Source organism: Sciurus vulgaris, assembly GCF_902686455.1.
Source record: "Sciurus vulgaris genome assembly, chromosome: 4".
In the NCBI taxonomy this organism is placed as follows: Eukaryota; Metazoa; Chordata; class Mammalia; order Rodentia; family Sciuridae; genus Sciurus; species Sciurus vulgaris.
Window position 1 is genome coordinate 103,700,550 of NC_136464.1, and position 26,287 is coordinate 103,726,836.

At 36.7% G+C, this 26,287-nt stretch overlaps 1 protein-coding gene and 1 pseudogene across 2 annotated transcripts in view; one reads left to right on the forward strand and one right to left on the reverse strand.

The window, feature by feature from the left end:
• Positions 1-26,287, forward strand: part of ATP8A2 (ATPase phospholipid transporting 8A2) — a gene marked incomplete at its 5' end in the record, with an annotated part of 656,754 nt that overhangs the window by 52,859 nt on the left and 577,608 nt on the right. The gene's annotated exons all lie outside the window — the stretch shown is intronic.
• On the reverse strand, positions 23,165-24,784 carry LOC306660596 (protein Spindly-like; annotated as a pseudogene). The gene has a single exon. The product of its transcript is annotated as a protein Spindly-like (transcript).

Consider the following 26,287-nt stretch of genomic DNA (forward strand, 5'->3'; position numbering starts at 1 on the left):
TGTAATTTCTCATTCTTCTGGTTGTACATGATGTAGAACTATACGGGTCATGTAATAATATGTGCCTATAGGATAATAATGTCCAATTCATCATACTATCTTCCTACCCCCATACCCCCTCCCCTTTCTTCACTCCACTCTAATCCAAGTACCTCTGTTCTTCCCTAGCGCCCCCACCCCTTATTGTGAATTAGCATCTGCATATCAGAGAAAACATTTGGCCTTTGGTTCTTTGGGATTGGCTTATTTCACTTTGTATAATATTCTCTTGCTCCATTCATTTACTGACAAATGCCTTAATTTCATTCTTCTTTAAGGCCAAGTAATAGTCCAATGTGTATATATACCACATTTTCTTTATCCATCTTCGGTTGAAGGGCACCTGGGCTGGTTCCATAGTTTAGCTATTGTGAATTGAGCTGCTATAAACATTGATATGGCTGCATCATTAAAGTATGCTGATTTGAAGTTCTTTGGGTATAAATCCAGGAGTGGGATGACTGGGCCAAATGGTGGGTCCATTCCAAGTTTTCTGAGACATCCCCATACTGCTTTTCAGAGTGGTTGTACCAATTTGCAGTCCTACCAGCAATGTATGAGTGTATCTTTTCCCCCACATCCTCGCCAACATTTATTTTTGTTTGTATTCTTGATAATTGCCATTCTGACTGGAGTGAGATGAAATCTCAGTGTAGTTTTGAGTTGCATTTCTCTAATTGCTAGAGATGTTGAACTTTTTTTAATGTATTTGTTGATTGATTGTATTTCTTCTTCTGTGAAGTGTCTGTTCAGTTCTTCAGACCATTAGATTGGGTCATTTGTTTTTTGGTGTTAAATTTTTTGAATTCTTTATCTATCCTGGAGATTAATGCTTTATCTGAGGTGCATGTGGTAATTTTTCCCCCATTCTGTAAGGCTCTTTCTTCACATTATTGATTGTTTCCTTTGCTGTGAAGAAACTTCAGTTTGAATACATCCCATTAATTGATTCTTGATTTTACTTCTTGTGCTTTAGGAGTCTCCTTAAGGAAGTCAGTTCCTAAATTGACACAGTGGAGATTTGGGCCCACTTTTTCTTCTGTTAGGTGCAGGGTCTCTGTTCTAGTGCATAAGTCTTTAATCCACTTTGAGTTGATTTTTTGTTCAGGGTGAGAGATAGGGGTTTAATTTTATTTTGCTACATATGTATTTCCAATTTTCCCAGCACTATTTGTTGAAGAAGCTATCTTTTCTCCAATGTATGTTTTTGGCACCTTTGCCTACTATGAGATAACTGTATTTGTGTGGGTTTGTTCTGTACCATTGGTATATCTATCAATTTTGGTGATACCATGCCATTTTTGTTACTATGGCTCCGTAGTACAGTCTAAGGTCTGGCATGGTGATGCCTCCTGCGTCACTCTTCTTGCTAAGGACTGTTTTGTCTCTTATTTTTCCAAATGAATTTCATGATTGCTTTTTCTAGTTCTATGAAGAATGTTATTGGGAATTTAATAGAAATTGCATTAAATCTGTATATAGCTTTTGGTAGTATGGCCATTTTGACAGTGTTAATTCTGCCTAACCAAGAGCATGGGAGATCTTTCCATCTTCTAAGGTCTTCTTCAATTTCTTTCTTTGGTGTTCTATAGTTTTCATTGTAGAGGTCTTTCACTTCTTTTGTTAAATTGATCCCCAAATATTTTATTTTATTTTTCTGAGGCTATTGTGAATGGGGTAGTTTTCCTAATTTCTCTTTCAGAGGATTCATCACTGATGTATAGGAACACATTTGATTTATGGGTATTAATTTTATATCCTGCTACTGTGCTGGATTCATTTATTAGTTCTAGAACATTTCTGGTGGAACTTTTTGGATCTTCTAAATATAGAATCATGTCATCAGCAAACAGTGATAGTTTGAATCCTTCTTTTCCTATTTGTATCCCTTTTAATTTCTTTCTTCTGTTTCATTGCTCTGGCAAGAGTTTCAAGGATGCTATTGAATAAAAGTAGTGAAAGAGGGCATTTCTATCTTGTTCCAGTTCTTAGAGAGAAAGCTTTTCAATTTTTCTCCACTTAGAATGATGTTAGCCTTGGGTTCAGCATAGATAGCTTTTACAATGTTGAGGTATGTTCCTACTATCCCTAGTTTTTCTAGTATTTTGAACATGAAGGGGTGCTATATTTTTGTCAAATGCTTTCTCTGCATCTATTGAGATGATCGTATGATTCTTGTCTTTAAGTCTATTATTAATATGATGAATTATGTGCATATATGGATTTCTGTATATTGAACTTGGCATCTCTGGAATGAACCCACTTGATTGTGGTGCACTATCTTTTAAATATGTTTTTGTATGCAATTTGCCAGAATTTTATTGAGAATTTTTGCCTCTATGTTCACTAGGGTATTGGTCTGACATTTCTTTCCTTGCCGTGTCTTTGTCTGGTTTTGGTATCTGGGTGATACTAGCTTCATAGAATGAGTAGGGAAGGGTTCCCTCTATTTCTATTTTATGGCATAATTGAGAAGTATTTATGTTAATTATTCTTTGAAGTCTTGAAGAACTTGGCTGGTCCTGGGCTTTTCTTGGTTGGTAGCCTTATGATGGTGTCTTCTATTTTATTGCTTGAAATTGATCTGTTTAAATTGAGTATGTCCTCCTGATTCAGTTTGGGTAAATCATATGTCTCTAGAAATGTGTTGATGTCTTCAAGATTTTCTATTTTATTGGAGTATAAATTTTCAAAGTAGTTCCTAATTATCTTCTGTATGTCAGTAGCATCCATCATGATATTTCCTTTTTCATCACAAATTTTAGTAATTTGAGTTTTCTCTCTTTCTCTTCATTAGTGTGCCTAAGGGTTTATCAATTTTGTTTATTTTTTCAAAGAACCAACTTTTAATTTTATCAATTTTTTCAATTGTTTCTTTTGTTTCAATTTCACTGATTTCAGCTCTGATTTTAATTATTTCATGTCTTCTACCACTTTTGGTGTTGATTTGCTCTTCTTTTTCTAGGACTTTGAGATGTAATGTTGGGTCTTTTATTGGTTGATTTTCTTTTAACAAATGAGCTCAATGCAATGAACTTTCTTCTTAGCACTGCCTTTGTGGTGTCCCAGAGATTTTGATATGTTATATCACTATTTTCATTTACCTCTAAGTATTTTTTATTTCATCCCTAATTTCTTCTGTTATCCATTCATCATTCAATAGTGCATTATTTCATCTCTAGGTGTTACAGTAGCTTCTATTTTTTATTCTGTTGTTTATTTGTAATTTCATTCCATTATGATCTGTTAGGATGTAGGGCATTATCTCTCTTTTTTTTTTTTGTATTTGCTCAGATTTATTTTATGGTATAAAATATGGTCTATTTTAGAGAAGGAGGATTGATGTGCTGCTGAGAAGAAAGTGTATTTGCTTGTTGATGGATAAAATATTCTGTATATCTATTAAGTCTAAATTATGGATTGTATTATTTAGTTTTATAGTTTCTTTGTTTGAAAGATCTATCCAGTAGTGAGAGAGGTGTGATAAAGTCACCCAGTATTATTGTGTGGTGGTCTATTTTATTCCTGAAGTTGAGAAAAGTTTGTTTGATATACATAGATGCTCCATTGTGTGGGGCATAAATACTTAGGATTGTTATGTCTTGTTGATGTATAATTCCCTTAAGCAGTATGAAATGACCTTCCTTGTCTCTTGAGATTAACTTTGGCTTGAAGTGCACTTTATCTCATATGAGGATAGAAACCCCTGCTTGTTTACACAATCCATGTGAATGATACGTTTTTTTCCCATCCTTTCACCTTCAGTCTGTGGATGGCTTTGCCTATGAATTGAGTGTCTTGGAGACGGCATATTGTTGGGTCTTGTTTTTTAATCCCATCTGCCAGTGTGTGTCTTTTGATTGATGAGTTTAGGCCATCAATATTATTATTGAGATATGATTTGTGTTCCTGGTCATTTTCATTTATTTCTAGTTTTTAATTTGAAGTACTTTTTCCTTTGATTGACTGTTCCTTTAGTGTAGTTCCTCCCTTCACTGGTTTTCACTTGGTTTTTTTTCATTTTGTCTTGATGGAATATTTCATTGAGAATATTCTGAAGTTCAGGCTTTCTAGTTATGAATTCTTTTAATTTTTGTTTATCATTCAAGGTTTTTATTTCATCTTCGAATATGAAGCTTAATTTTACTGGATACAGGATTCTTGGTTGACATCTATTTTTTTCAGAGTTCGATATAGATTATTCCTGGACTTCCTACCTTTTAGTTTCTGAGTTGAGAAATCAGCTGAGATCCATATATGTTTCCCATTATATGGGATCTGATATTTTTCTCTCAAAGTCTTTAAAATTCTATTCTAATTTTGTATTGTTAGGCATTTTCATTATAATGTGCCTTGATGTGGGTCTGCTGTAATTTTGCACATTTGGGGTCCTGTAAGCCTCTTATATTGGATTTCCCATTTCATTCTTTAGATTTGGGAAATTTTCTGATGTTATTTCATTGAAAAGATCATGCATTCCTTTGGTTTGCATATTTGTGCCTTCATCTATTCTGATAAATCTTGAGTTTGTTCTTTTCATGTTATCCTATAATTCTTGGAAGTTCTGTTCATGGTTTCTTAAAATCTTCACTTTGTGGTCAACTCTATTTTCAAGATTATATATTTTGTCCTTATTGCCTGAGGTTCTGTCTTCCAAGTGGTCTAATCTGTTGGTGATGCTTTCTATTGAATTTTTAATTTGGTTTATTATTTCCTTCAATTTGAAGATTTTTGCTTATATTTTTCAGAATCTCTGCCTCTTTATTAAAGTGATCTTTCATTTCCTATATTTTCTCTCTGATTTCATTCTTTTTTATTTATCTTTTAATTTTTACAGACTGCATTTTGATTCATTGTACACAAATGGGGTACATAATTTCGTTTCTATGGTTGTACATGATGTAGATTCATACCATTCGTGTAATCATACACGTACATAGGGCAATGATGTCTGCCTCATTCCACCATTTTTGATACCCCACCTTCCTCTCATTTCCTTCTTCATAATCTAAAGTTCCCCCATTCTTCTCTCACTCCCCACTCCCCCCACCCCCATTATATGTCATTCTCCACTTATCAGGGAAAACATTCGGCCTTTGGTTTTTTTGGGATTAGCTTATTTCACTTAGCATGATATTCTCCAATTCCATCCATTTATTTGCAAATGCCTTAATATTTTTCTTCTTTATGGCTGAATAGTATTACATTGTGTATATATACCAGAGTTTCTTTATCCATTCATCTGTTGAAGGGCATCTAGGTTGTTTCCACAATCTAGCTATTGTGAACTGAGCTGCTATAAACATTGATGTGGCTGTGTTACTGTAGTTTGCTCATTTTAAGTCCTTTGGGTATAAACTGAGGAGTGGGATAACTGGGTCAAAAGGTGGGTCCATTCCAAGTTTTCTGAGGATTCTCCACATTGGCTGCACCAATTTGCAACTCCACCAGCAATGTAAAAGTGTGCCTTTTCCCCCACATCCACACCAACATCTATTATTGCTTGTGTTCTTGATAATAGCCATTCTAATTAGAGTAAGATGAAATCTTAGAGTTGTTTTAATTTGCATTTCTCTAATTACTAGAGATGTTGAACACTTTTTCATATATTTATTAATTGCCTATATGTCTTCTTCTGTAAAGTGTCTGTCCAGTTCCTAGACCCATTTATTGATTAGGTTCTTTATATTTTTGGTATAAAGTTTTATAAGTTCTTTATACATTTTGGAGATAAGTGCTCTATCTGAATTGCATGTGGTAAAGATTTTCTCCCACTGTGTAGGCTTTCTCTTCACAATCTAGATTGTATCCTTTGCAGAGAAAAAGCTTTTTAGTTTGAGTCCATCCCATTTATTGATTCTTGCTCTGATTTCTTGTGCTTTGGGAGTCTTGTTGAGGAAGTCTTATCCTAAACCAACATGATGGAGATTCAGGTCTATTTTGTCTTCTATTAAGTGCATGGTCTCTGGTCTAATTCCTATGTCCTTGATCCACTGAGAGTTGAGTTTTGTGAAGGGTGAGAGATAGAGGTTTAATTTCATTTAACTGCATATGAATTTCCAGTTTTGCCAGCACCATTTGTTGAACAGACTATCTTTTCCTCATTGTTTGTTTTTGGCTCCTTTGTCGAGTAAGAGGTGACTATATTTATGTGGTTTTGTCTCTGTATCTTCTGTTCTGTACTATTGGTCTGCCTGTTTGTTTTGGTGCCAATACCATGCTGTTTTTGTTACTATTGCTCTGTAGTATAGTTTAAAGTCTGGTATTGTGATACCTCCTGTTTCACTTTTTCTACTCAGGATTGTTTTGGCTATTCAAGATCTCTTGTTCTTCCAGATGAAGTTCATGATTGCTTTCTCTCATCCTATGAGGCATGTCATTGGGCTTTTAATTGGAATTGCATTGAATCTGTATAGTGCCTTCAGTAGAATGGCCATTTTAACAAGGTTAATTCTGCTTATCCAAGAACATGGGAGAACTTTCCATCTTCGAAGGTTTTCTTCAATTTCTTTCTTTAATGTTCTGTAGTTTTCATTGTAGAGGTCTTTTTACCTCTTTTGTTAGATTAATTTCCAAGTATTTTATTTTATTTTATTTTATTTTTTTGAGGCTATTGTAAATGGAGTGGTTTTCCTAATTTCTCTTTCAGAGGATTCATCACTTATGAATAGAAATGCATTAGATTTATGTGTATTGATTTTATATCCTGCTACTTTGCTGAATTCATTTATTAGTTCTAGAAGTTTTCTAGTGAAGTTTTTTGGATCTTCTAAATATAGGATTATGTCATCAGCAAATAGTGACAACTTTAGTTCTTCTTTTCCTATTTGTATCCCTTTAATTTCTTTGATCTGTCTAATTGCTCTGGCAAGTGTTCCAAGGACGATATTGAATAGAAGTGGTGAAAGAGGGCATCCCTGTCTTGTTCCAGTTTTTAGAGGGAATTCTTTCAGTTTTTCTCCATTAAGAATGATGTTGGCTGTGGGTTTAGCATAGATAGCCTTTACAATGTTGAGGTATGTTCCTACTATTCCTATTTTTTCTAGTGTTTTAAGCATGAAGGGGTGCTGTATTTTACCAAACACTTTCTCAGGATCTATTGAAATAATCATGTAATTCTTAACTTTAAGCCTATTATTGTGATGAATCACATTTATTGATTTCTGGATGTCAAACCAACCTTGCATCCCTGGGATAAATCCCATTTTATCATGGTGCACTATTTTTTAAATTTATTTTTGTATGCTATTTGCCAATATTTTGTTAAGGATTTTTGCATCTATGTTCATCAGGGATTTTGGTCTAAAGTTTTCTTTCCTTGCTGTGTCTTTATCTGATTTTGGTATCAGAGTGATACTAGCCTCATAGAATGAATTTGGAAGGGTTCCCTCCTTTCTGTTTCCTGGAATACTTTGAGGAGTATTGGTATCAGTTCTTCTTTAAAGGTCTTATAGAATTCAGCTGAGAATCCATCTGGTTGGACTTTTCTTGGTTGGTAGGCTTTTGATGGCTTCTTCTATTTCGGTGCTTGAAATTGATCTGTTTAGATTGTGTAAGACTTCCTGATTCAGTTTGGGAGGAGCATATGTCTCTAAAAATTTGTTAATGTCTTTGATATTTTCTATTTTGTTGGAGTATAAATTTTCAAAGTAGCTTCTAATTATGTTATGTATTTTAATGGTTTCTGTCATGATCTTTCCTTTTTCATCACGAATTCTAGTAATTTGAGTTTTCTCTCTCCTTCTCTTCATTAGTGTGGCTAGGGGTTTATCAATTTTGTTTACTTTTTCAAAGAACCAATTTTTTGTTTTGTTAATATTTTGAATTGTTTCTCTTGTTTCAATTTCATTGATTTCAACTCTGATTTTAATTATTTCCTGTCCTCTCCTGTTTTTGGTGTTGATCTGTTCTTCTTTTTCTAGGGCTTTGAGATGTAATGTTAGGTCATTTAGTTGTTGACTTTTTATTTTTTAATGTATGAGCTCAATGCAATGAACTTTCCTCTTAGTACTGCTCTCAGAGTGTCCCAGAGATTTTGATATGTTGTGTCATTGGTCTCATTTACCTCTAAGAATTTTAAAATTTCTTCCCTGATGTTGTCTGTTATCATTGCATCATTCAATAGCATATTATTTAGTCTCCAGGTGTATGAGTAGCTTTTGTTTGTTATTTTATCGTTCATTTCTAATAGTATTCCATTATGGTCTGATAGGATACAGGGTAGGATCTCTATTTTTTTGTATTTACTAATGGCTTCTTTGTGGCATAGTATATGGTCTATTTTGGAGAATGGTCTGTGAACTGCTGAGAAGAAAGTATATTTGCTTGATGATGGATGAAATACTCTATAAATATCCATTAAGTCTATATCATTGATTGTATTATTTAGTTCTGTAGTTTCTTTGTTCAGTTTTTATTTGGAGGATCTATCCAGTGGTAAGAGTGGTGTATTAAAGTTCCCCACTATTAATGTGTTTTGGTCTCTTTGATTCTTAAAATTGAGAAGGGTTTGTTTGATATACATAGATGCTCCATTGTTTGGGGCATAAATATTTAAAATTATTATATCTTGCTGTTTTATGCTTCCCTTAAGCAGTATAAAAATGTTCTTTTTTATCCCTTCTGACTAACTTAGGTTTGAAGTCTACTTTATCTGATATGAGGATGGAGACCCCTGCTTTTTTACTGGGTCCATGTGCATGGTATGTTTTTCCCCATTCTTTCACCTTTAGTCTGTGGATGTCTTTTTCTATGAGATGAGTCTCTTGAAGGCAGCATATTGTTGGGTCTTTCTTTTTTTTTAAACTTTTTTTAGATGTTGATAGACCTTTATTTTATTCATTTACTTGTATGTGGTGCTGAGAATCGAACCCAGTGCCTCACACATGCTAGGCAAGTGTTATACCACTGAGCCACAACCCCAGCCGGGTCTTTCTTTTTAATCCAATCTGCCAGTCTATGTCTTTTGATTATTGAGTTTAGGCCATTGACATTCAGGGTTATTATTGTGATATGATTTGTATTCCTGGTCATTTTGGCTTATTTTTGGTTTTTAACTTGATTTGGTTTCTCCTTTGATTGTCTTTTCCTTTAGGGTAGTTCCTCCCTATGCTGACTTGTATTGTTGCTTTTCACTTCCTCCTCACTAAATATTTTGCTGAGAATGTTCTGTAGGGCAGGCTTTCTATTTCTAAATTCTTTTAACTTTTGTTTATCATGAAAAGATTTTATTTCAATGTCAAATCTGAAGGTTAGTTTTGCTGGGTATAAGATTCTTGGTTGGCATCCATGTTCTTTCAGAGCTTGAAATATATTGTTCCAGGCCCTTCTTGCTTTTAGAGTCTGGGCTGAGAAATCTGCTGATATCCATGTTGGTTTCCCCTTATATGTAATCTGATGCTTTTTTCTCGCAGCCTTTAAAATCCTGTCTTTATTTTTTATGTGAGGTATTTTCATTACAATATGTCTTGGTGTGGATCCGTTGTAATTTTGTACACCTGGTTTCTGTAAGCCTCTTGTATTTGCTTTTCCATTTCATTTTTCAGGTTTGGGAAATTTTCTGATATTATTTCATTGAACAGGTTGTTCATGCCTTTGATTTGTATCTCTGTGCCTTCCTCAATCCCAATAATTCTTTAATTCGGTCTTTTCATGATATCCCATTCTTGGAGGTTCCGTTCATGACTTCTTAACATCTTCTCAGTTTGTTCAACTTTATTTTCAAAATTAAATATTTTGACTTCATTGTCTGAGATTCTGTCTTCCACGAGATCTATTCTGTTGGTGATGCTTTTTATTGAGTTTTTAATTTGGCTTATCGTTTCTTTCAAGTATTTTTTTTTTTCAGAATCTCTCTCTTTATTGAAGTGTTCTTTTGCTTCCTGCATTTGCTCTTTTAATTGTCTACTGGAATGGTCATGCATTGCCTGCATTTGCTCTCTTAGCTCATCTTTTGCTTCATGGATCATTTTAATTGTGCAAATTCTAGACTCTTTTTCTGTCATTTCTACTGCCATGCTGTCATTGGATTCTATCACAATAGCATCTTGGTTTGTTAGGGACACTTTCTTCCTCTGTTTTTTCATATTGTTTCCATATATTTTCTTCTAGCAGTGAAGATCAGAGATACTGAAGTTCCCCCCCTGCAGGCTTATTATGACCCTGAAGTTTTCCAGTACCTCTCCTTTGAAGGGGAGATCAATACCAGTAGCACCCAATACAGAGAAAATGCAGCCCTGAACCAGAGAGCCCCTATAAAGACTTTAACATTATTGTAATAAACAGGATATGTTTGATTACTATTTACAGTATTTCTAGTTGTGAACAAGAGGATGGGGAAGGGTGTAGGATGTAAGTGAGTAAATAAGGGTACCTGTCAAAGGGCCTCCAGTATCCTGTAGGTGTCTCAGGAAGGGAGCCGCCCTTCCAATGATGATGGTCACGCCCTCAGGAATAATTCAAAATGCCTGCACCAGCCTCTGAAGAAGCCAGGGAGCCCCAGCAAGGGTGCGCAGAGTCAGCACGGAGGCAGACACAGTGTCCCTCAGCAGTAGGGGGGCAGTTGGGCAGGCTCAGCTACTGGCCTCCGTCCTCAGTGTGGGGGCGGGCTGGGGGTATCAGTGCCAGGTCGGTCCTTGGTGTGGGGGTGGGTGTCTGTCTGCAGTGTGGAGGCGTCTGACATCTGTGTGTCGGGGGAGGCGGGCTCAGTGCTGGCGTCCGACCTTCTGATTTCATTCTTTATGCCTACCATCCTTTACTTTGCAGATCAATTTAACTATGTATTTTCTAAACTCCTTCTCTGACATTTCTTCCACTGTGGTGTCGATGGATTCTGTTATTGGAGTATCTTGGTTTGCTTGGGGTGATTTGTTCCCTTGCTTTTACATGTTGTTTGTGTGTCTACCCATCTAACAGTATGGATCTGAGGCAGTAGTTTCTACCCTGTGGACTTACAGTGTCTTCGAAGTTTTTTAGTACCTCACTATTTAGGGGAGACAAATAATAACAACAACCAATGCAAGTGATATATGGCATTAAACCAAATAGTTCCTACCTCGATGTCTACAATGTTAATTATCACAATAAACAGAAATGATATGATCAGTTATTGTCTACAATAAAAACAGCAAGTTTGCAAAAGAGTTTACATTTTCAAATGGTGGACAGGTAGAGAACAGAAGTGATATAGGATGTGATGATTATGAGGGAGGAGGAGAGATGACAGAAGTAAAAGATTAAAGGAAGAGTGGAAGAACAATAGAGATTGACTGTTAGCAGAAGAGAATCAAGGGAAACAGGAGAAAAATATATATATAAAGCAAAAATTAAAAATAAAAATAAAAGAATACAAAACAAAACTAAAATATACTAATAAAACATCCTAGTTCACAAAAAACTAATCAATGTAAAATACCTGGCTTCAAAAATGCTACAGATGAGAAGAAAAAATATAGGAAACTGTATAATTGTCCGTGTACCATCAAGGTTACAATTAAACAGTGAAAATGAATTTAAAAAATAAAAGAAAGAAAAGAAACGAAAAGAAAAAAATTTTTATGAAAAGTCAAAGAATTCTTTCCGTTGGAATTCAAAAATATTCTCAGCTTCTCTTCTCCACAGTTTTAGGTGGGGTCTTTTTTAAAATTTATTTTAATTAAAAATCATAAATTTACATAGGGCGATGTTGTTTGATTCATTCTGTTATTTTTTCCCTTCCCCCACCCCTCCCACCACTCTTTTCCCTCTATACAGTCCTTCCTTCCTCCATTCTTACCACCCTCCTTATCCCTAACCCTAAACCTAACCCTAACCCTAACGCTAACCCCTCCTACCCCCCCCTTATATGTCCTCATTCGCTTATCAGCGAGATCATTCGTCCTTTAGTTTCTTCAGATTGGCTTATCTCACTTAGCATGATTTCCTCCAGTTTCATCCATTTGCCTGCAAATGCCATAATTTTATCATTCTTCATGGCGGAGTAATATTCCATTGTATATGCAACAGAATGAAACTAAATCCCTATCTCTCACCCTGCACAAAACTCAACTCAAAATGGATCAAGGACCTCGGAATCAGACCAGAGACCCTGCATCTTATAGAAGAAAAAGTAGGTCCAAACCTTCAACTTGTTGGCTTAGGATCAGACTTCCTTACCAGGACTCCCATAGCACAAGAAATAAAAGCTAGAATCAACCACTGGGATAGAATCAAACTGAAAAGCTTTCTCTCAGCAAAGGAAACTATCAGTAATGTGAAGAGAGAGCCTACAGAGTGAGAGAAAATCTTTGCCACTCATACTTCAGATAGAGCGCTAATTTCCAGAATCTATAAAGAACTCAAAAAACTCTACACCAAGAATACAAATAATCCAACCAACAAATGGGCTAAGGAAATGAACAGACACTTCACAGAAGAAGATGTACAAGCAATCAACAGACGAAAAAATGTTCAACATCTCTAGTAATAAGAGAAATGCAAATCAAAACTACCCTAAGATTTCATCTCACCCCAATTAGAGTGGTGATTATCAAGAATACAAGCAACAATAGGTGTTGGAGAGGTGGGGTCTTCTGGAGCGTGGCGCTCCGCACTCTGGCTTGCTGGAGTGAGAGAGGTCATCCCATAGGTGGAATTCTTGGAGGCAGGGTTCAGGCTTAGGTGGGCTCCAGGCTCCTTGCTGAGCGCTAATTGGTCTGGAGATTTTAAATCAGCACACCTCCAGCGACCAGCACTTGCTGGTCCACACTGGGAGACTGTACCCCAGGGATCTCCCCTGGGTTCTAGTGGTAGGAGCTAATTCTTGGTCCCCTACCTCATCTTCAGACCCCAGTTTCCAGGTCTTGGGTTCAGTCTCCTAACAATTTCTCCTGCCCCCACCCTTCTGAGTTCCATCTCTCCCGTAGGTCCTGCAAGCTGTGGAATTGGAGGGGGACGGGTAGAGACAGTTGGGTTTCTGTGACCAGTTGTCCCTTGTGTAAACCTCTCTCCACATTTGATTTTCTTCTGGTCACTTAAGCTCTCTCTGTGTCACACGGCGTGTGTTCACTGGGCTTGTATTTCAGGCCAAACTCAGGTTTGCTAGGAATCAGCTTTCTTAATTGCTAGTTCCAGTGCTGCAGCTCGACGTAGTTCCTTTGTCCTCTGGCCAGGAGAGATGGCGGCTTCTTTCCCCACACATCCTGCAACGCATCCTTCAGGTGTTTTGGGCAATGTCCTTGGTCTCTACATGCTCTGAATCCAGACGTGCCGTGGGCCTCCCAGAAATGTGGGTTCCTTTGATTCCCTCATCCCTCCACTGTGCTCACGGAGGGACCACGCTGGCTCTAGCTTCTGGTCTGGCGGTGGCAGCGGCTGTGCCACTGGGGATTTTTTCCTTAATCTATTATATCCAATCTCCTATGTCCCTGGTCTACTTTGAATGTCCAGTTTCAAGTTCCAGAAATGTCCACCCCCACCCTTTTTTTTACTCACCCACCTTTGGAGAAGCTGCCTGTCTGTTTTTTTGGTTTCATGCAACTGGAGCAGCCAGGAACGCAACCTCCTCTATTCTGCCATCTTCCTATTTTTTCTTTTGTTATCTGACCTTTTGGTGTCATAGCCAAGAAATCATTGCAATTCTAGTGAGCTAAGTTTATTTTTTTTTACAACTTAATTTTACCTTAAAACTGAGGGAGATCAGTATTTTTCTTATGAAACCTAGGGAATGAAAATTTAGTTTCAAGTTGTAACAACTTAATCTTAACTTCAGATGGAATTTTTTTTACTTATTTTAACACAAAGTCTTCTAGGAAGAAACACTGTCATTTCCTTAAGATATACTGAAAGGCAAACATAGGCTTTATTGGCTTTCTTCCTCCTTGAGGACTTAATAGATCACAGAAACTCCACCTTACAAAGTTAAAAAGAAAAGAGTAAATTCCAAGTAAAGTTAGTGTAGAAGAGGTAGCTGTTAGTCTTCATATGTAATATGAATGAATCATACTTCACAATGAACAAATGGAAATGCAATTTAAAAAATAAACTGTACTTGAAATTTATTGTGTGTGTCTCTCACGATTTAATTTAAACAGCAACTTATGGGGTGTTTAGTCAACTTTTTCACAGCTGTGACTAAAAGACCTGACAAGCACAATTTTAGAGGAGGAAAAGTCTACTTGGGGGCTCACAGTTTCAGAGGTCTCAGTCCATAGATGGCCAACTCCATTCTGAGGACTCAAGGTTTGGCAGAACATCACGGCAGAAGAGTGTGGCAGAGGAAAGTGGCTCACATGATGATTAGAAAGCAGAGTGAAGGGAGCTTTGCTCAAGAAGGACAAACTATATGACCCAATGACCCACCTCCTCCAGCCATACCCTACCTGCCTATAGTTACTACTCAGTTAATCCCTATTAGGGGATTAATTCACTGATTGGGTTAAGGCTCTCACAACTCAGTCATTTTACCTCTAAACCTTAACTCAATTATTCTACCTCTAAACCTTTTTGCTTTGTTTCACACACAAGCTTTTGGGGGACACTTAATATTTAAACCATAGCATGAGATCAGTGCTGAGATGGTAATCCACATTTGCCATCCCCATTTCCTTTAAAATTTTTAATTACCTTACTTTTCTCCTTATAAAATATTATATAAATTATTAGTTTCTTTTGTTTACTGTCTCTCTTTCCTCCCTGGAACATAAGCTCCAGGAGGGCAGGGACTTCTGTTCACTTTCGTCCATTGCTATAGCTCTAGTGCCCAGAGGTGTGCCAGGCACATAGTAGATGACCAATCAATATCTGTTGGCTAATAGAATATTATAATTAAAATCAGCCACTAAAATGAGAAATGCATTTGAGATATTTTAATTTTGAGATTCCCATGTAAAATAAAGCATACAAATTCGAAGAACATAAGTCAAGAAATTTTTATTTATCTGTAACTAACACTCAGATTACTTCCATCACCCCTAGAAGATCCCTTATGCCCTTCTCACACCTCCCCCACTCCTTGGCAGATTCACTCATTCTTCTGATTTATATCACCTATAGATTGCTTTGGGCTTCATAAATGGAATTTTACAGTACACGTATTTTGGTCAGGCTGTGAGATCCAGCTGCACCAGTATGGTGTTCTACTGTATGAAAAGATGGCCATTTGTTCATCATCAACACCCCTACTGGTGGACAACTGGTTACTTCCTTTTTTTTTTTTTTTTGCCATTATGAAAAAAGTTTCTATGGCTATTTTTGTGGACTTAGCTTCTAATTTGTTTCAGAAAAAAACTAGGAGTAGCATTAATTTAATCATGGGGTAGACGTATACCCGATTCTTAGAAACTGCCAAAGTGTTTTGTAAAGTGGTTGAAACTAATTTGTATTCCACCAGCAATTGTTACTTATTCTGGTGCATATAAGGAGGCCTGCCTACCTGCCTTCCTTTCTCCCTCCCTACTTTCCATTCTTGTAGGAAATATAGTAATATTTGTAGGTATGTAGTAGGATTTCCTTGGGTTTTAGTTTGCATTCCTCTTATGAGTGAGCATGCTGAATATCTTTTCCTTGCTTATTGGCTATTTGGGTATCTTTTTGTGAGATACCTATTTAAGTCTTCTGCTAATTTTAGTTGTACATTGAGTTATTATTTCAATCCTTTATTTGGGATGCAAGCCTTTTTTCAGATATATACACTGAAAATATCTTTTTTTTTTTTTTTTTTTTTTTGCCAGTGTATGATTTGCTTGTTCCTTTTTCTATTATCTTTCAATGACAGTCATTCTCAATTTTAAAGAAGTCAAATTTATTGAGTTTTCTTTAAAGGCTATTGCTTTTTGTGTCCTGTTTTAGAAAACTCGCCCATCTTGAAGTGATTTTAAAGCCATGTTAAAGCAATTAGCCTGATAAAATAAGGTTAAATTAGATGCTCTCATATGGGAGGGAAAAAGAGTTATGTTTGAACAACTGCAAAATTGAAACACTCTTCCTTTATTAAGGATGGAGGGAGGCATAAGCCTCTTTTTCTATGTTTATAGTTTTGCATATATAGTTTTTTTATGCTGTGTATTTCTCAATGTTAAGAGAGAACATGGTCTGTTGGTTAGGAAGGGATAATGATTTGAGAGGCAATAGCTGGTTTAAGTTGGAGATAGAAACTTTGTCTTCTCTCTCCTTCTTAAATTGCTGTGCATAGCTTCCCTGTCTGTCCCTCCCGTGCCTTTGTGAACTCTCTGTTCTAAGCTCTTGTTATATAGTTTTCCCAGTGTGATAACTCAACAGCTAAATCAAGTAGCAGATGTTTTCTTATAAATCAAAGTGCATTGAATGTTTGAATGTAGCACCTGTTGAGTACTTGTAATGGACTGGAAAATGTGAGGTTCCTGAACACTGGAGTTATGTGAAAGCAGTTTCTCAGCTTTTTCTAGTTGTGGTGTTTTTTTTTTTTTTTTTTTTTTAATTTTTTATTTTTTTTATTTTTAAAGGGTCTGGTAAGGAAGCTGCCTTGAAAGTGTGCCAATGCCCTTTCTGAAACACATCTTTCTCCTTTTAATGTGTTGTGAAGTAAATCATCTGCTATAAAGAGATTTTGAACAGTCAGATGGGAAAAGCAGGTTTTCTGGGCAATATTTTATTTTTACTTATTATGCTCAGGTACATAAAAAGAACTAGTTCATTATCACTTTTCCTCTTTTTATTATTTCTTTTTAGTCACTTTTCCTTCTGTATTCAAGTTTTCAGGTACATGTTAGTGCCAATAAAATTTTTGTTAGTCATTGTTGGTTTTCCATTTTTTTCATTGGTTTTCCTTCATGTCTTTGTTTTTTACTTTGCCCTATTTAATTTGCTCTTCTTGCTTTAGTTTCTGAAGATAAAAGTCTAGCTCATTTTTTTTTAAGATCTGTGTTCTTCTGCAAGCATTTAAAGTTATAAATGTCCCTCTGAATAACAATGTCTGACATATCCGGTGTCAGCCCTGTTCCCCTATTTTGCAAGCTCCTCTTGAACTATCTGGCTTCATTTACCCTTTCTACAGTAGATCTGCAACCCATATCTGTCCCCAGCTCTCTGTACAAATGCCTGGATGCAACACCGTCTTTCCCCTCAAAGGCCTCATGGCAACTGCAAACTAGAAATGCCCCAAGTTGAGCCCTCTTCTCTCTCCAGCATCTCTTCTCGCTCCACCCCACCCAAATGTCATTATTTCTATTGCGGTTAATGGTGCTACCATCTTTTGCTCATTCCCTAAGCCATAATATCATTCCCAACTCTGTTTTCCTCTCTCTGGGGATTGCCCTGCTGATTCCAGTGACTTAACATTTTCCCCAAATTTTCTGCTTCTTTCAGTTCTGCTACCACCTAGAATGTAGGACACCCTCTCTCACCTGTATCATCCTCAAGATGCTTTCAACTGCCCACTGCCTTCATGGCTCCCCAGCCTTTACTCTTCTCTCTCTCTAATCCAGCCAGTGGGTCTGATCACATCTCTTTTGACCTTCCCATTCTTCAGTGAGTCTCAGATGGTTTATGTCATCTAGATTGCTTCCCATGTTCTACTCCTCACACTCACCTTCTTTCACACATGATGTATACCTTGTGTTCTGGCCATACGTAAAATATAACGTTGCAGGATCATAACTGCCTTAGGGACTTAGCATGCTTTGCATGCATTTTTTATCCAGAATCATTTTACAGCCAGTACATTCATTCTTTATTCTTAAAGTAGGGGACTTGGCCATTTATCTCTTTTGGGCATCCCCCCCCCCCTTTTTTTTTTTTTTTTTTGGTATTAGGGATTGAACATAGGGATTGGGGATTAAACATGGGGGCTATCTACCACTGAGCTACCATCCCCAGCCCTTTACTTTTCATTTTGAGGCAGGGCTTTGCTAAGTGGCTTAGGGCCTTGCTAAATTGCTGAGATTGGCCTTGAATTTGTGATGCTCCTACATCAGCCTCATGGGTTGCTGGGATTAAAGGTGAGTGCCAGCATGCCTAGCCATCCCTTCTGACTGGCCTGGGAGGCCACCCTCTGTGACTCATGAACCTCAGTACCTAAGCTCCTGGTAGTACTTGACATTCTCTTTGGACATTTTTTTTTTTTTTTTGTCTCCCTATCTCCTTTACCCTTGCATGGAAGATTCATGAAGGGCAGCAAGTGTCTTATTCATCTTTCTTCTAAGTGCATACACTATTTCTGGCACGAAGTGAACACTGGTTTTATTGACTGAATTGAGGTATGCTGACTTCAGTTAAGTATTGATTTTTTAATTTTAGCCAAAATCTACATCTTCATGTTCTGGTATAAACTCATACTCTGTTTCTTAAACAAAAACTGTATAAGCAAAAGACCATTTGAAATCTAAAGGGGCTGCAAAGAAGGTGAGAGAGGAGGACACACTGATCTCAAACAATGACTGAGATTCATGGATAGACTGGAGTGGACAGGGGAGGATCATTGGGCTGAGTAGGAGCAACAGGATAGAGGTATGTGGGAGATTAGTGCAAAGAAACTTGATGGGCAAGATTGTGGGTGCCTGGAGACGAGAACTCACTGATGGTCATTTGGTGAGGTTACAAGATAGACAGTGATGGATGAGGAGCTTGGATGCTGCCGTCCTATCCCAGCCCTTCCACTGTACGACTTGGTGTGAACTTGAACCAGTTAGTCACATTACAAGATTCCCATCTATAGAATGAAATTAATACATGCTTTGTGGGATTGTATAAACAAGAGCAAGAAGAGAATAGAAGAGAAGAGAAGAGAAAAGAAGGGGAGGAGAGTGGAGGGGAGGAAGAAAACAAGAGGGAGAGGGAGAGGGAGAGGGAAGGAGGAGGAGGAAGGAGAGAGAGGGAGGAGAAGATGCCTCTCTATCACAGGAAGTGCCCCATGATGTGATGGTGCCACCTGGGCCTTCCTCCTTGTACATGCTGCTCTTCTCCCTGGGCTGCCCTCTTGGTCACTTTCCTCCCTTGTTCATGTGTCCAGGCTAGTCTTCATCTTCTTCTGACCACACTCCACTCACAGGAACACCAGTTGTACTAGTTACAAAGCACTGTGCATAACTCTTGTGGCACTTGTGACTCAACACAGAATGTATATTGATTGGTATTGTTCACCTTTCACTCACTTAACCCCAAGAAAAATGAGTGCAGACTTCATAGTAAATACCTTTATGTATCTACTCAGGTCACTGTCTTTTTCTGTCTCCACCCCAAACTGCAGTATTGCTTGACTAACTGTAGTAGTCATTCAAATATGCTGAGCAAGTGAATTTATCACCTCTGTTACTGGTCAGAACAAAATGGTTCTGCCTAGCGTTCCAAAGCCCAGAACCATATTGGGCGTTGGGTGTGTTGTTTGTTCAGTTTTCCTTTAATGGAATAAACCACTCTGCAACCCCATATCTTCTATTGAGGAGACTGCAGTATTGAATGACTTGGTATTTTTATGAAGTTTCTCATTGAGCAAAATATATATCATGGGAAGAACATTACTAATGCAAAATTTATTCAAAATAAATCTGACTAAAACTGAAGAAGTGTTTTGGCTTTGCAGAAATGAATAATAAAAATACCCCTTTAGATGTTATGAAGAAATCTTAGAAGTTCATGTAACATAAATTTTATTTTCTGGGTCTGAGGAACAGTGGGACAGTTAGGGAGTTCCTAAGTAGTTATATTAAATGTTAATTTCAAATTGCTTTTCCAGAAGCTAAACAAACTAAATTTTGATCTTTTTTTTCTAATAATATCCTTTCTTATTGTTAAAAACAGCAGGCATATTTAGATTTTTGACAAATAACAAACAATTTTTTAGGTTAATCCAGTATTTGTTTTCTTGTGAAATACCTTGTTAATTAAAAAGTATTTTAATGGAAAATTTTAAAGAGAATTTTTCCCATTAAAAATTGACACAAAAATTGTACATTTTTGGAGGGTACATCAATTTATGTACACCATGTGTGATAATTGGCCTACTATGGAGGGACATTTGAAGCTTGATTTTTGTTTGGAGGTTTTGAACAGGTTAAAATTATTAATTGTGTAGTCTAAAAAGCATATAAAGTCAAAAGAGAAAAACTGGAGGAGTCAGTTAAGGAAAACAAATCACTTTTAATACCTTGCCACCCAGTACCAGTGTGGGCCCTATCTTCCTGGCACTTAATCTACCTAAAATAACATTAGTTCAAAACTGGGGGAAAGGGCATCATGCTTTATAGCCTGCTTTAATTGTCTAATGTATCTTGAATATTTCCCCATATTACTACATACCTATTTGTAACAGTTTAAATAACTCCATATTGGTCTCATGCAGACAAACATAATTGAAAGCATTCTCTCAGAATAATAAAATAATTTCTTTTTTCTGTTATGAACAATATCGTGAAAGGAAAAAAATCCTTATGACTTCCATAATATAAATCTGTAGACAAAGAATGCTGATCTTTTCACAATGAATTTTTACTTCAGTTTTCTCTATGGTTTGCCCCATTTCTTTTGAATGGTTTCCTTTCTCATCTCTATTTTTCCACTTTTTACTCTACTTTGTGTTCAATTTGCTCTTCCTTTTCTAGTTTTTTAAGAAAGCACATTTATTTTGGATCTTTCTCCTTTCCTAACATAAGCATTTAAATAATAAATTCCCTTCTTAATCCGTACCACACAAAATTTGATATTTATTTTTTATTCAGTTGAAAATATTCCCTGATTTCCCTTTTGATTTCTTCCTTTACCCTACAATTTAGAAATGTATTGTTTGATTTTCAAGTATTTGTGGGTTTTCAGAAGAGCTTTCCGTTTTTGATTTCTAATTGTAGTCAGAGAACATATTTTAAATCATTTCAATCCTTTTAAATGCATTCAGATGTATATAATATAGATGACAATGTTATATAATACTCTTGTTGAGTAGTCCATATGTATTTTTATTTGTGGGGTGGATTGTTCTAGTGTCAAGGTGTATCCAGTTGCTTTATGCATTCATGTCTTGTTAATTGCTATTGATTTTTTTCTCCTTATGTTACTTACTGAGAAAGAAGTACAATATTGAAGTCTCCAAGTATAACTGGTTTTGTGTAACTCTACTTGTGGATTTATTAGTTTTTCTTCATGTATTCGTAAATAGTTGCCAAAATATTTGGGATTGTTAATTCCTCTTGGTGAAGTAACACCTTATCTTTATGAAATGTGCCTTTTTACTGTGGTAATATTTCTTGTTCTTAAATTTAACTCCTCTGATGTTGCTAGATTTTCCAGATTACTTTTGGTAGTCTGCATGCTATCTTTTTTCATTTTACTTTCAACTGACACATATTTTATATTGAAGGTGGGTTTCTTGGGCTGTGCTTTTTAAAATCCAATCTGACAAATGCCTTTCATTTGTCACATTTGGACTGTTTATAATTAATGTGGTGTGTTATTAGTGTGGTTGGACCTAAATTACCATCTTGCTGCTTGATTTTCCACTTGTCCAATATGTCCTTTTACCCTTCCTTTTTTTTTTTCTTTTTGATTTTTTCTTGCCTTTTAAAAAATATTAATTGTATATTTAGGTGTCCTATTTTTTACTCCACCTTAGGCTTATTAATTGTAGCTCTTTGTTGCTTTTTGTTCCTGTTTGCTTTTTGGTGGTTGTTCTAGGATTTCCTATGTGCATCTTTTCATTTGTTTCTCTCTGCCTTCACATACAGTATATTCTTTTAATAAATAAGCATAGAATTTTATATTTATTATAAGAACTTTACTAAGGTGTTTTTAATTCACTCCCTTTTTATTCTTTGCCTTATTCTTCTTACTTTCAGGTCCTTTATAAGTTCCAAAATACACTATTATATTAACTTATCTATTAAATAAATTTTTAAAAATTTGTAAAGGGAATGTCTCATTTACTTGCATATTTACTATTGCAAGCATTCTTCATTTGAGCATGTGCTCTAAGTTTCTGTCTGGTATTCTTTTCCTTCAGCCTGAAGCACTTCTATTTAATTTCTCTTAAAGTTCAAAAATCCTGTCAGCATTTGTGTGAAATACAATCTTTATTTCACCTTAATTTTTGAAAGATATTATTATAAAATTCTAAATGAACAGTATTTTTGATGTGCGTTAGAGAGGTTGTTCCATTGTCTTACATAGCTTCTGGTAAGTCTGATGCAGTTTTTCTTTTATTTTTTGAAATTATTGCAATTTTATTTTACATTTTAAAATATTTGTCTCATGCTTGAGTTATAAAATTTAAGTCATGAATGTGAATCCAAAGATGAATATAGGTGCTTTAAAAACTGACAAAATCCGTAACAATATATATTTTCAAATCAAATTTTCTATTTTTATAGTACAGTAAAAAACTAAGTTCATAAAAAGATCACACAGGAAAATATAATAGTAAATGACTTCAATATTTGCTTTTCAAATAAATGCTCTGAAGGTAGATTAAAGTGTTCACGTCACTTGAAAAAAATCCAGCTACTATGTGGCATATAGATTTAAATTAAGTATAGTCTTCCTTCTGTTAACAGTTTATTCAGTGTGATTCATAGAAAGTCCATGAAGGGTCATCACTTAAGAAACTCTCCAGGTTAGAATCACAACCAAAATTTGAAAGCCCGGTTAAAGAACATGGAAATGCCATGTTTTAGACAGCTCTTTTGCTGCTGTGACTAAAGGACCCAACCATCACAACTATGGAGGAGAAAAAGCTTATTGAGAAAAAGCTTATAGAAGGCCAGCTCCATTCCTTAGGGCTCAAGGTGAGGCTGAACATCATGGCGGGGAGGTGGTAGAGGGAAGCAGCTCACATCATGGTGATCAGGAAGCAGAGAGAGAAAGAGAGAGTCTCCACTCCTTAGATACAAAATATATACCCCAAAGCCACGGCCCAGTTCCAGTGTCCTCCAGTCACACCCCGTCACTTGATTTACCACTCAGCTAATCCCTCTCAGGGGATGAAATCACTGGCTGGATTACGACTCTTACAACCCAATCACGTATCCTCTGAACCTTCTCTACATGTGAGCTTTTGGGGGGCACCTCACATCCAAACTGTAACACGCCAGGTCTTGACACAATGAGCAGATGTGAGTATTCTGCAAGGTGGCACCATTCCTACTCTTAGCACCTCCCTCTGATCAGAGAGAAGTCATTACTGCTGAGGTCACTGGGTCTCTGGAGTGGATTTGGTGGACACAAAGAGGATAGGGTGTGATTTCTTACAAGGTTCCTTTTCCAATTTGCTTTCAGGTTCTTTCCCTTCATTAACATCTATTTGAAGCCTTGACTCAGCAGCTAACCTGACAAAGCTGGGCGTGTTCCTGCTTCTTTCACTTAAGGCTTGGCCCAGTTGCAAGCTTCACACATCTCTTCACCTTTGGCTGCACTTCCATGGGCAGATTTTGTGAGGAGAGAGAGGGGCCACCGAAGTTTTTGCAGACACTGATTTTTCTAACTGCAAGTCACCTTCTGAATGGTTAGGACTGGACTGTGTCTCCTCCTGAGGTGGGAATCTAGAAATTCCTTCCCTGGCTGCACATTCATCTTCAGGGGTGGTTACATCCAGAGGTCGTACCTCCTGCATCTTTTTGACTACAGGCACTTCGATTTTCTCTTCAGGTTCATACTTCAGCTTTATTTCACCTACCTTAGCTCTTAGTTTCATATTTTCACTTTCTGAAAGCTGAAGGCATCCTTCCTTTGCAAAAAGTGTTTGCTCAATATCCAGGGCCCGCTGGCTTTCAAACAACGCTTTCATTCGCTGTATGGACAATTCACCTTTGCTGCTTTCATTTTCTTTAAGTTCTCAAACTTTAGCTGAAGTAAATCTGTATAACAGGTGTTATCTTCCAGAGCACCAGATTTGACTGAAGGCTTTGAATCCATACTTTCATACAAATTCTTTTAAATTTCTCTAGATTTCTAATTTCACCTAAAAGATGTTTTATTTCACCATTCGTCTGCTCCAACATGGCAAACAACTGTTCTGCTGCTCAAATTCAGTTTGAGATCCTTTCATCTGTAGCAATGTGGCAATCTGTACCTCCATTCTTTGTATCTGCTCTCTATTAAATGCATTTTGCTTCTTCAGTGACTGATACTTGACTTTTATACTGATAAATTCGTGTTCTATTGCCGCCCTTCCATCTTCTACTTCCACAAACAAAGAGTTGTCCTTACAATTGGGATCCAAGGTTTGCTGGAGGGCCTGGTCCAACTGCACCTGGAGATCTTGATTTGCTATGTGAACTTTCTTTAAAGCATTATATTAAGAAACTGCTCCTTTCTCCTGCAGGTCTTTAAGTTGGTCTATCTGATACGTTAAGTTAGTATTAAGACGTTCCAATTGTTCCTGCCTATACGTTGTTCATCCACTTCTTTGAGGGCGGTCTTCACACTTTCCATTTCAGTCAGCTCAAACTGAAGAGCCAGAATCTCTGAAGACATGCTTTTGTGGATATGCTCAGACATCATCTGTATTTCTTCTGATTTATGAGAGAGGTTTACTTCGTGCTTCAGCTACTTTTCACTAAGCCTCATGTCATCTAACTCTGCTTTCAGGTTTTCTAGCTTGCTTTCCAGTTCATTCATTTGTTGTCCATGGCTTCTGCTTAGCTGCTCTTCTTATTGTTCTAGCTGCATTTTTTGTTGTTAATAGTTTCACATTCGCAGCTCAAACTGTCTAACATGTGACTCTTGAGCTCAGCTTGTCTCTGAAGAGTATATTTTTCTTGTTCATCACTCTCAGTCATGGTCATCATTTCATTATGACATTTATCTAATTGTTTTTTTTTATTGTAAACAAATGGGATACATGTTGTTTCTCTGTTTGTACATGGCATAAAGGCATACCATTTGTGTAATCATAAATTTACATAGGGTATTGTTGTTTGATTCATTCTGTTATTTTTTCCCTTCCCCCCACCCGTCCCACCCTTCTTTTCCCTCTATACAGACCTTCCTTCCTCCATTCTTGCCCCCCTCCCTAACCCTAACCCTAACTCTAACCCTAACACTAACCCCTCCCTCCCCCCATTATGTGTCCTCATCCACTTACTAGCGATATCATTCAACCTTTGGTTTTTTGAGATTGGCTTATCTTACTTAGCATGATATTTTCCAATTTCATCCATTTGCCTGCAAATGCCATAATTTTATCATTCTTTATGGCTGAGTAATATTCCATTGTGTGTGTGTGTGTGTATATATATATATATATATATATATATATACCACAGTTTCTTTATCCATTCATCAATTGAAGGACATCTAGGTTGGTTCCACAATCTGGCTATGGTGAATTGAGCAGCTATGAACATTGATGTGGCTGTATCTCTGTAGTATGCTGATTTTAAGTCCTTTGGGTATAGGCCGAGGAGTGGGATAGCTGGGTCAAATGGTGGTTCCATTCCAAGTTTTCTAAGGAATCTCCACACTGCTTTCCAGAGTGGCTGCACTAACTTGCAGCCCCTCCAGCAATGTATGAGTGTACCTTTCTCCCCACATCCTCGCCAACACCTGTTGTTGCTCGAATTCTTGATAATCGCCATTCTAATTGGGGTGAGATGGAATCTTAGGGTGGTTTTGATTTGCATTTCTCTTATTACTAGAGATGTTGAACATTTTTCCATATGTTTGTTGATTGCTTGTAGGTCTTCTTCTGTGAAGTGTCTGTTCATTTCCTTAGCCCATTTGTCAATTGGATTATTTGCATTCTTGGTGTGGAGTTTTTTGAGTTCTTTATAGATTCTGGAGATTAGTGCTCTATCTGAAGTATGATTGGCAAAGATTTTCTCCCACTCTGTAGGCTCTTTCTTCGCATTGCTGATAGTTTCCTTTGCTGAGAGAAAGCTTTTTAGTTTGAATCTATCCCAGTTATTGATTCTTGCTTTTATTTCCTGTGCTATGGGAGTCCTGTTGAGGAAGTCTGGTCCTAAGCCAACATGTTGAAGATCTGGACCTACTTTTTCTTCTATAATTTGCAGGGTCTCTGGTCTGATTCTGAGGTCCTTAATCCATTTTGAGTTTAGTTCCGTGCATGGTGAGAGATACGGGTTTAGTTTCATTCTGTTGCATATGGATTTCCAATTCTCCCAGCACCATTTGTTGAAGAGGCTATCTTTTCTCCATTGCATATTTTTGGCCCCTTTGTCTAGTATGAGAAAATTGTATTTATTTGGGTTTGTGTCCGTGTCCTCTATTCTGTACCATTGATCTACCTTTCTATTTTGGTACCAATACCATGCCGTTTTTGTTACTATTGCTTTGTAGTAGAGTTGAAGATCTG